General features: G+C 42.7%; 1 protein-coding gene across 3 annotated transcripts in view; it reads left to right on the top strand.

The window, feature by feature from the left end:
* The first annotated feature begins 365 nt into the window (after positions 1 to 365).
* CPNE3 (copine 3) overlaps positions 366 to 9,835 on the top strand; it is a 93,718-nt gene continuing 84,248 nt past the window's right edge. For 2 of the 3 annotated variants that reach the window (XR_002823089.1, XM_004370791.2), the window contains exon 1: positions 366 to 472. The gene's annotated coding sequence lies outside the window, so the exon portion shown is untranslated. Of the gene's footprint in view, positions 473 to 873; positions 1,053 to 9,835 lie in introns of all 3 variants that reach the window. The other variant, XM_023726097.1, reaches the window with a different exon arrangement.

Genomic DNA, 9,835 nt, shown 5'->3' with positions numbered 1-9,835 from the left:
GAAATTAAGGATGTAAAATGATCCTGGAGTATGCACATGGAAAGCGCTCTAAATAGTCTGGTTAATGGTTTCATTACTTACGTACTGGAGTATTTCCCGGCTCTGATAGTGATTTTCTCAAATATCTTAATTCTCTAATCCTTCTGGAATTTGTTATTGTGCACCAATTTACTTTCATGCTTAAAGTCATTTTTGGACTTTCGGTAAGCGGGTGATCTCCTGAGCAGCCTGAAGTATCAGCCTGCACACAGCAGCACAAACGCAGCAAAGACTACTAGGCCTGCACCCACTAGGCTGCGGCAGGGGTGGGCGGGGCCGCGCGCGCGGCCGTCGAGTGGGCGGGGCGCGCCTTCGCCCTGCCCTCAGTCTGTCGGGTCCCGGGTTCCTGTGAATCCTGGGCGACCTTGGTGACCCTACGGACGCTGCCACCTCGTCTCTGCCATCGCCCGACCTCCACCCCTGGGACCGGGAAGTGAGTGCGGGCCTCCACGCACTGAGCCCCCTGGGGGAGGAAGAAACGCAGACGTGGGGGCGCGGGGCTCGGAGGAGAGTACCGGCCGGGAGAATCTGGGCCCGCAGCCTCCGCGGCTGGGCCCGCCAGGCCCTGGTGCTGGACAGACACCCTGGGCTCGGCGTGGCCGGGGCTGCTCCCGAGCTGTTGCTGGCGAGGTCAGCGGCCTCGCAAGGCCCGGGGCTGGGCCGACGCCTTCCAGAGGAGCCGCGTCTCGGGGCTCAGGACGGGGTCGCCTGTGGTTGCCCGGGCCTGGCGCTCGCGCACCTGGCGGGCGGTGCCCAGGATCCGCCGGCGTCCCGGGGCGGGGAGGGTAGGGCCTACGGGTGGGAGAAGGGTGACATGCCCCGCAATTGCCGCAGTGCCTGTCGGGGAGAGGAACGGGGGTCACCGCGCACACTCTGGGGAAGCGAATGCGTAGAGGAACGGGGCGCGCTTCAGAGCAGCCGAGGGTTCCAGGAGAAGCTGCCAGGTGGGGTGAGAAGAGGACTTCTGATTTCGGAGTATAACAAGGAGGTCGTGAAGAAGGCATATCCTACCGGTACCTATTTCTTCTGTCTGGTGTTTTGAGTTCACTACAAAGGGCGTAGGGGCCCTACTGGCGCAACGGTTAAGTGCTTGGTTAAAAGTTGGTGGTTCAAGCTCACCCACTGGCTCCGAAAGAGAAAGACCTGGCAATCTGCTCCCGTAAAGATTACCAAAAAACCCAAACCCATTGCAACTGAGTCAATTCTCACTCATAGCAACTCTATAGGACAGAGTAAAACTGCCCCCCGAGGGTTTCCAAGGTTGTGATTCTTAGGGAAGCAGACTGCCACATTTTCTCCCATGGAGCAGCTGGTGGATTTGAACCATCAACCTTTTGGTTAGCCACTGCGTGCTTAACCACTGCACTACCAGCTTAGAGAACCCTGTGGGGAAGGTCTACTGTGTCACATGGTGTCATGAATTGAATTGTATCCCCCCAAAAATGTGTGTATCAATTTGGCTGGGCCATGATTCCCAGTATTGGGTGGTTGTCCTCCATTTTGTGATTGTAATTTTATGTTAAAGAGGATTAGGGTGTGATTATAACACCCTTACCTAGGTCACATCCCTGATCCAGTGTAAAGGGAGTTTCACTGGGGTGTGGCCTACACCACCTTTTATCTCTCAAAAGATAAAAAGGAAAGACAAGTCACCAGAGAGGGGGCACCTCACCAAGAAAGCAGTGCCGGGAGCAGAGCGGGTCCTTTGGACCCGGGGTCCCTGTGCAGTGAAGCTTCCAGACCAAGGGAAGACTGATGCATCACAAGGACCTTCCTCCAGAGCTGGCAGAGAAAGCCTTCCTCCGGAGCAGGGGCCCTGAATTCGGACTTCTAGCCTTCTGGACTGTGAGAGAATAAACTTCCCTTTGTTAAAGCCATCCTCTTGTGGTATTTCTGTTATAGCAGCACTAGATGACTGAGACACATAGGGTTGCTGTGAGTTGAAATCAACTTCACAGTATCTAACAACAACACAGTGGGCATGGAGGATGTGCGGTTACATTCATTTTGTGGTGCCAGAACCCCTGGGAAACTGACCATTAACATTGTGCTTAATGATGTCTGCAGTTTTTGTTTATCCTTGGTTATTTTTTCATAGCTGCCTCTTATCACAGATTATCAAATAGAGGAAATGGTGGCTCGAACATAGCAATTATTGATTACTGTGTCCCACAAACACTTTGCTGGACAATTTATATAAGTTAGTTTATTTAATGTTCCCAACTTCAGATTTAAGTAGTATTGTTGTCTGTTTTGTACTGTTAGAGTTTGGTAGCATTAGAGTTGAAATTCAGGTGTGTATAATTTCAGGGCACAGACATGGCTTAATGTAAAGAACATTATTCTTTGGGATAGAACGGATGTCTAGGTTTCAAATTTATGCTTTCAGTTTTCTTAGTTGTATCCTTGGGTGGATTGCTTAATCTTTTAGGGCCTATTTCTGCATTTGTAAAATGGAGATAAAATACCTCCTGTATTGCAGTGTTGTTATGAGGATTGAATAAGATCATGTTGGTGAAACACTTAGCAAAGTGCCTTGCAATAGCGGTAAGCTAGATATGACTACAAGGAGCCCGGGTGGTGCAGTGGTTAAGTGCTTGGCTGCTAAACAAAAGGTCAGTAGCTCAAACCTACCAGCTGCTCCACAGGAGAAAGATGTGGCAGTCCGCTTCCGTAAAGATTACAGTCTTGGAAACCCTATGGGGCAGTTCTTCTAAATCCTATAGGGTCAGTATGTGTCGGAATTGACTTGAGGGCACACAACAACAACAACATATAGTCACATACACCCTGCCATTGTCTTTAATTGGGGTCAGCAAACTCCAGCTCTGAATGCTTCCAGCCAGAGCCAGGCAAAGCCTGTGCAAGTCTGAGCATAGGTGAGGGAAGCAGGAAAAGAAAAAGGAACTGAGAATAGACCACATACTTGGTGACAGTTACAGCGACACCAATAGTTGCCTCAGGCATTAATTTGTGGTACCCAGGGCCGCTTTTTGTAGTTGTGACAACTTAAAAAAGGCAATTCCTTTTGGCTCTCGAATTGGAAAAATGTGCACTGCTCCTGGCTGACAAGTTTCAGAGAGGTGACTCCGAGGGACTGAACCATGTTGAGACAGGGTGGGACTAGGAGCTGAATTTCAGTATCCCACAAACTAAAAGGTACCTGGTGCACACTCATAATGAAGTGTGTAGCTCCCTTTTCAGGATTTCCTTTCTCAGGTCTAGCTCCTGAAGAATGGAGAGAGGATGTTCCAGGATAAGAAAAGAAAGGATTGTTTGATGACTAGACACCTTTCCTAATTTCTATCCATATTTGTGACTACTTATGTACAACCATCTTCATTCCCACATAAACTGAAGGCAGCCTAAGTATTACACCTTAAAAAAATATTTTTTATTTACAGTCCTATCACTACTGTCCTGAATATTGCCTTTGGAACATCTGTTCAGATACCCAGTTTATAATGTACCCTAGCGCCTATGGATTTTTGATATAACTTTATACATTTTTTTATGCACTTTTTCTTTTTAGTACTGTTGCTGGGCTTTTTTTTTTTATTCTGTCATTAAAGTTTTCTTTTCCAAACCTTTCTTTAGTTAGTGATTTATTATGCTAGGAAGTATGCTTGTCAGCAAAACTAAGAAAGTTAGCATTGGATGTGAAAATGATTAAATACATTTTGACCTTCAGAGCTTTACAGTGAACCACTACTGTTGATCAAAACCATGCTCTTTCAGGTGGGTCTTTCAGCAAGGTTCAATGCCTCTTCCATTAGTGGTGCTCAACAAGTTTGAGGAGTCCAAACTTGGGCATGCCTTTAATGTACCCACCGTTAGCTTCACTCTACAGTCTAACTTCCTTCCCACCAGTGTGTTAGCTTCATGTTTTTACTTATTTTATAAAGATTGCTAACTAGGTTAAAATCTTTTAACAATCTTGTTAAAAGATTTGATGGGAAGGAGGTTTAAGTTACCACCTGTAAGTAAAGTGGAGCCCTGGTGGCGTAGTGGTTAAGAGCTCGGTTGCTAACCCAAAGTTCAGCAGTTTAAACCCACCACCCGCTCCTTGAAACCCTGTGGGGCAGTTCTACTCAGTTCTCTGGGGTCGCTGTGAGTCAGAATCTGCTCGACAGCGACAGGTTTGGTTTGGTTTTTGGTTATAAGTAAAGTATCATAGATTTTGTTTAACTACGTCATGTAAGTTTCTGATAGTGGTAGTCAAAAGCAGATATATGTATACATTTTGATAAGATTATAATAACTACATTTAAACTGATTATGTTGGCTTAAATGGATTTGGAGAAATTTTTGGAGAGCATTGGGATTCTTTTGGAGAGGTGTTTATTCTTTTAATACATAAGAGCTTAGTGGTATGCAGTCTTAAAAAAAAATTAAACCATTTCACTCCCACTAGGATAGCTAAAATAACAAAACTAACAAAAGTTGGCAAGGATGTGAGGAAATTGGAACCCTTATCCATTGCTGGTAGGAATGCAAAATTGTACAGCTGTTGTGGAAAACAGTGAGGTGGTTCCTCACAAAACTAAAAATATAACTACCATACGACCCAGCAATTCCACTCCTAGGTATATACCCAAAAGACTTGAAAGCAGAGACTCAAACAGATAATTTTATACCAGTGTTCATTGTGGCACTATTTACAATAGCCAAAAGGTGGAAACAACCTAACTACCCATCAACAGATAAATGGATAAACTGTGGTACATACATACAATGGAATACTATTTAGCTAGTAGGAGAAATGAAGTCTTGATACATGCTACAATATGGATGGAGCTTGAAGACATTATGCTAAGTGAAATAAGTCAATAACAAAAGGGCAAATATTGTATGACCTCACTTGTATAAAAAGACAAGAATATGCAAATGTATAGAGACCAGAGTTTCTTAGTGATTATGAGGGAGGGAGTGGGAAATGGGGTTATTGCTTATGGAGTACCAAGTTTCAGTTTACAGTGATGGAAAAATCACATTGATTAAGGGTAGGGTGGCACAGCTGATTGATGTTATTGCTGTCCATAAGTTGAATACCTATAAAAAGTTGAACTGGCAAAAGTTGTGTGATAGATAGACAAAAAAATAGAGTAGCTGTTGAGGCTGCTTATGTACAACCAAAAACCTGATGGGATTTGGTTCCTTGGTTTGGAGGTTTAGGGTCATGGTTTCATGGGACATCCCAGTGAATTGGCCTGATAACTTGTTCAGTACTTCTGTTCTATTTCCTAGTTTGTTGCATAGTGCCTGGGGTCTTAAAGGCTTGCAGACGACCATCTAAGGCACAGCAATTGGTCTCTATTCACCTGGAGCAACAGAGGAATAAGGAGAGTCAGAAATGGGAGGAGAAAATGGAATGTGTGGCTAATTACTTCCATGAATAGCTGCCTCCTTTACCGTGAGACCAGAAGAACTGGATGGTGCCTAGTTACCATTACTGTACATTTTGATCAACGATTCTATAGAAGAATCCTTATCAAAAGGGGGAAAATGCAGAACAGAATTTCAAATTTTCATGGAATCTAGACTTTCTGGAGCCATGGAGGCTGGATGAACCCCTGAAATTATTGCCCTGAGATAATCTTTAAACCTTAAGAAATAACCCCTGAAGTCTTCTTAAAACCAAACAATAGTTAACTAGTAAAAAATGTCTGCGTTGAGCATTATGTTCTTTTAAGATCTATCTATATGGGATCAAATTGACAATGGCAACTTGAAAGATTAGATAGGAAACTTGGCGGCAGTGAGTTTATGTTAAAGAGGGAGGAACAACTCAGAAAAGGAGAGTGAGAATGGTTATACAACTTGAAGAATGTAATCAATGTCACTGAATTGTACATGCAGAAACTTGAATTGGTATATGTTTTTGCTGTGTATATTCTCAACAGCAACAACAGAAAAATAAATTGTTAAAAAAAAGTAAGTCAATGTTATGGTCAGATTTACCAATTTAAATTAGATGGATAGCATATTGATACAGTTCCTCCATGAAAAATTAGAGGAAAATACTCCCAAAAGCCGTTGCCATCGAGTTGATTCTGACTCATAGCAACCCTATAAAACAGGATAGAACAGTCTCATAGGGTTTTCAAGGTCGTAATCTTTACGGAAGCTGACTGCCACGTGTTTTTCCCGCAGAGGGGCTGGTGAGTTTGAACTGCTGACTTTTTGGTTAGCAGCAGAGTGCTTAACTACCGTGCCATCAGAGCTCCTAGGGAAATACTACATATTTGCTTTAGCAAATGGTTTTGAAATGTCCTCTTACCCGAGTTAGTCTGTTATGTATAGTTCCTGTGAAAATTACCAAAGCAGTGGAATGGTTGCAATACCGGTTGTAATCAGCCTGCTTCTGAGCCATGCTTCTAGACTTTAAGGTGATAATATATATTAATATAGATATCTGGAACTATAGAGAGGAACTTGTCTACATTTTCATCTGTTTAGGCATCAGGACGGAGCCCTGGTGGCACAGTGGTTAAGAGCTCGGCTGTTAACCAAAAGGTCCGCAGTTAGAATCCACCAGCTGCTCCTTGGAAATTCTGTAGGGCAGTTCTGCTGTGTACTATAGGGTTGCTATGAGTTGGAATTGACTCCACGGCAACAGGTTGTTGTTGTTGTTTTTTTTTTTTGTTTTAGGCATCAGGACTGTTAAAAAAAGAAGTGAAAATCAAAATATTTTTTATTCTCTGTCTTTCTACAGTGTAAGCTCATGAGGGTAGGGATATTTGTCTATTTTGTTCATTTTTGTGTCCCCAGCACCTAAACTAGGGCCACAGTGGGTGCCCTGTAAATATTTGTTGAATGAGTGTTGAATAAATGAATAGTACTATTGAACTGTTCATAATTGGGAAATAAAAAGGGGTTTGCCTGAAAGTTATAAGCAGCTGTAATGTATGTGCTAAACAACCATAAAATGAATACTCTTGAAATCAGGAGATGTATAAATCTCTCAACAGGCAGCCATTGCTTAATATACCAACTCATAAGCCTACAGAATGAAGTCGTTACCATTAGTTACAGCTTTAAACTGAAGGAATTTTTATATCAGTGTTTATCCTGAACTACAGAGGAGCACATAGTGAGAAAAGGTGAAATGCCTGTCTTGCCCAATTAAACATCATAGGTGTCCAGCTAAGAAGAGAAGGAAGGGAGCCAAGTTCTGGAAAGTGTACCTTTAGAGTCAGGCATAGTGGACTCTAGGGGCAGGGGTGAGGTTTTGGTGGCTGGACCAACATCTGGGAGAGTCTAGAAGTGGGAAGTTCTTAAAAGTACTCTGAGGGAAAGGAGAACCCCCTAGGACTTCATTCTCAGCAGTTCTACGTGCCTTAATGAGTCAGAACTGATTTGACAGCACCTAACAACACAATACAACATCCAGCCTGCTTGCTGCACTGCTGGCCAGCATTGTAACCAAGTCCTTATAATTCTAAAACTTCAACTGAGCATCTTGGGGTTTTCTGCTTAGGCATGCAGCTCTGATTTTTAGGCAGATTTTGGTAGAAGATGATTCACTTTGTAGATTATGTACTTCACAGCCAACTTTGCCAAGATGCATGCTTCATAAAGTGAATCAATACTGAGATGATATCACTGCTTGTAACTTTTTTCAGCACCTCACTAAGTGAACCTCTATGATCGGTGTCATTTGTAAAATGTATATACGATAGCCAAGGGATTATAAAAGTAGTATATTCTGAAACACATTAAGTAAAAACTCTATAGCCTGTTACGAACTATAGAATGGAATGATGTATCTTCGGAGTTTTCTAGACAGTTAAGGAAGCAGCCTTAGTTAATTGCTCACCTTGTAACAATGAGGACAGGGTAAAACTGCACACACTTCTTATTTTTAAAGTAAGAGTTGTCAGCTGTCAATACGTTTGTATTAACTCCTGCTGTCCCTTCTTTTGGGGCCCTTGGTGGTGCAGTGGCTAAGCGTTTGGCTGCTAAGCAAAAGGTCAGTAGTTCGAATCCACCAGCTGCTCCTTGGAAACCCTATGGGGCAGTTCTCCTCTGTTCTATAGGGTCGCTATGAGTTGGAATCGACTCGACAGAAACAACAACGGGTCTCTCCTTTGAAAAAATGGTGACCAAAAACTTATTCCATCTGCTGCCAGGATATGTACTGGAAATTTAGTAATGCAGAGTCCAGAGATGGGAGTAAAATCACTTCATTATTATGCTACGTCAACCTAATAGACTGAGCCCTATGTTTTAGTTGTTAATGTGCATTATTTTTTCAAGTCATCTGGTGATAGGAATCTTATTAACCTTGCCAGTGGATAAGTATACCTTTGTTTAAGAAACATAATAATGGTTGTAGCCTAAATATTAACCTTGTAATTTCAAAAATCCTATTCATTAATTTGTGTCAGGTTAAATATTACAACTGATATATTAACTAAAAAGCCATAAGGAAATTAATTAGAAGATATGACTGTTACACTAAGCGTTATTTGGAGGCTTTAGTGCCCTCAAGGCATTTTGGCACAAGAGGAAAATACAGGTTCTTGCCTTGGCCTTGTTCCTTATTAGCTTGGTGATTTGGGGTAAGTAATGTAACCTTTTTGAAGCAACTCATTTCATTTTCCTAACAGACACTGTGTGTTGTCTTGAAAATTAATAATGTACTAACAATTATCAATATATTCTGGGGCAATCTAGATATTTGAGTGCTTACTATTATAATTCTAGTTATGACTTATTCTTACTGTATAGTAATCTTTGTCCAACTCACAGGGTTAGTGTAAACTTCAGAGTATATTATTTGGAAACATTCTGAAAATTTTAAAAAACAACAAACCCTGCACTAAGCAAGGGGCACGGTGGGCGAATCACATCTTCATTGCTACCTGCATGGTAAGGATCAACATGAATCCAGTTCACAAAGTGTGGAAATGGATCTGATCCTCACCTTCCCTCTTGTCATCATCCTTGTCATCAGTTGCTCACACGGCAGTCTCTCAGCCCCAGCCACCCGGAGCTGGGTCAGAGCTCACACGTTAGAAGGACACCTTTCAGACTTACAAGTAGGTAGCCACCAGCCCGTTTGCTCTCACTGTCCTGTGGGTTCAGTAATTCGCTGGAACAACTCACATAACTAACTGAGAGCATACCATACTTCCTACAGATTTATTACAACCAAAAAGGATACAAAGAGCTGCATAGGGTGAGGTCTGGGAGGGGTCGTAGCTCAGAGCTTCGATATCCCAAAAAGTGACACGCTACCCTCTCCCGTGCATAGTCACCAACCAGGAAGCACCATCTGAGCTTCTGTGTTCAGGGCTCTTATCGGCCTCACCTTCAGGCTGTAATAGATCACATCTTGCCTCTTGAGGCTTAGTCAGCATCGGGTCCCCAGGTGGTCCCTCTTGGTCTGGTCAGCCCCCATTCCTTAGCCTCAGGTGTTGGTATAGCAAGAAAGAATGAAAACAAAGGCCAAATGGCTTTTTGCAAGGTGATTCAACACCTCGCAAACCCCCAGCTATCTAGATGTATGGAATTATTAATCATCCTTTCCTCTTTCCTCCTACTGCCTGTCATCCATTCTATACTTTCAAGTTTAAGGGTTAAAAAAAAAAAAAAAGTGACACCATGAATGCAAATCCTTTATAGAAATCCTTTTATAGTGGAATATAGTTTAATCCTCAGGGAGCTTTCCCACCTTTGAGGGTCCTTTGGTTGCTTCCTGTCTGCACATACAATTTTATACTGTTATTATTTTTATGTATACCTCAGTAGCTGTGTATTTATTTTGCTTTTGTTTTGTCCCCCCCAGCTC

This window comes from Trichechus manatus, unplaced genomic scaffold (assembly GCF_000243295.1).
Source record: "Trichechus manatus latirostris isolate Lorelei unplaced genomic scaffold, TriManLat1.0 scaffold00009, whole genome shotgun sequence".
Lineage (NCBI taxonomy): Eukaryota > Metazoa > Chordata > Mammalia > Sirenia > Trichechidae > Trichechus > Trichechus manatus.
The sequence above is the reverse complement of the archived record's forward strand: the minus strand, read 5'-3'. Positions and strand labels throughout refer to the sequence as shown.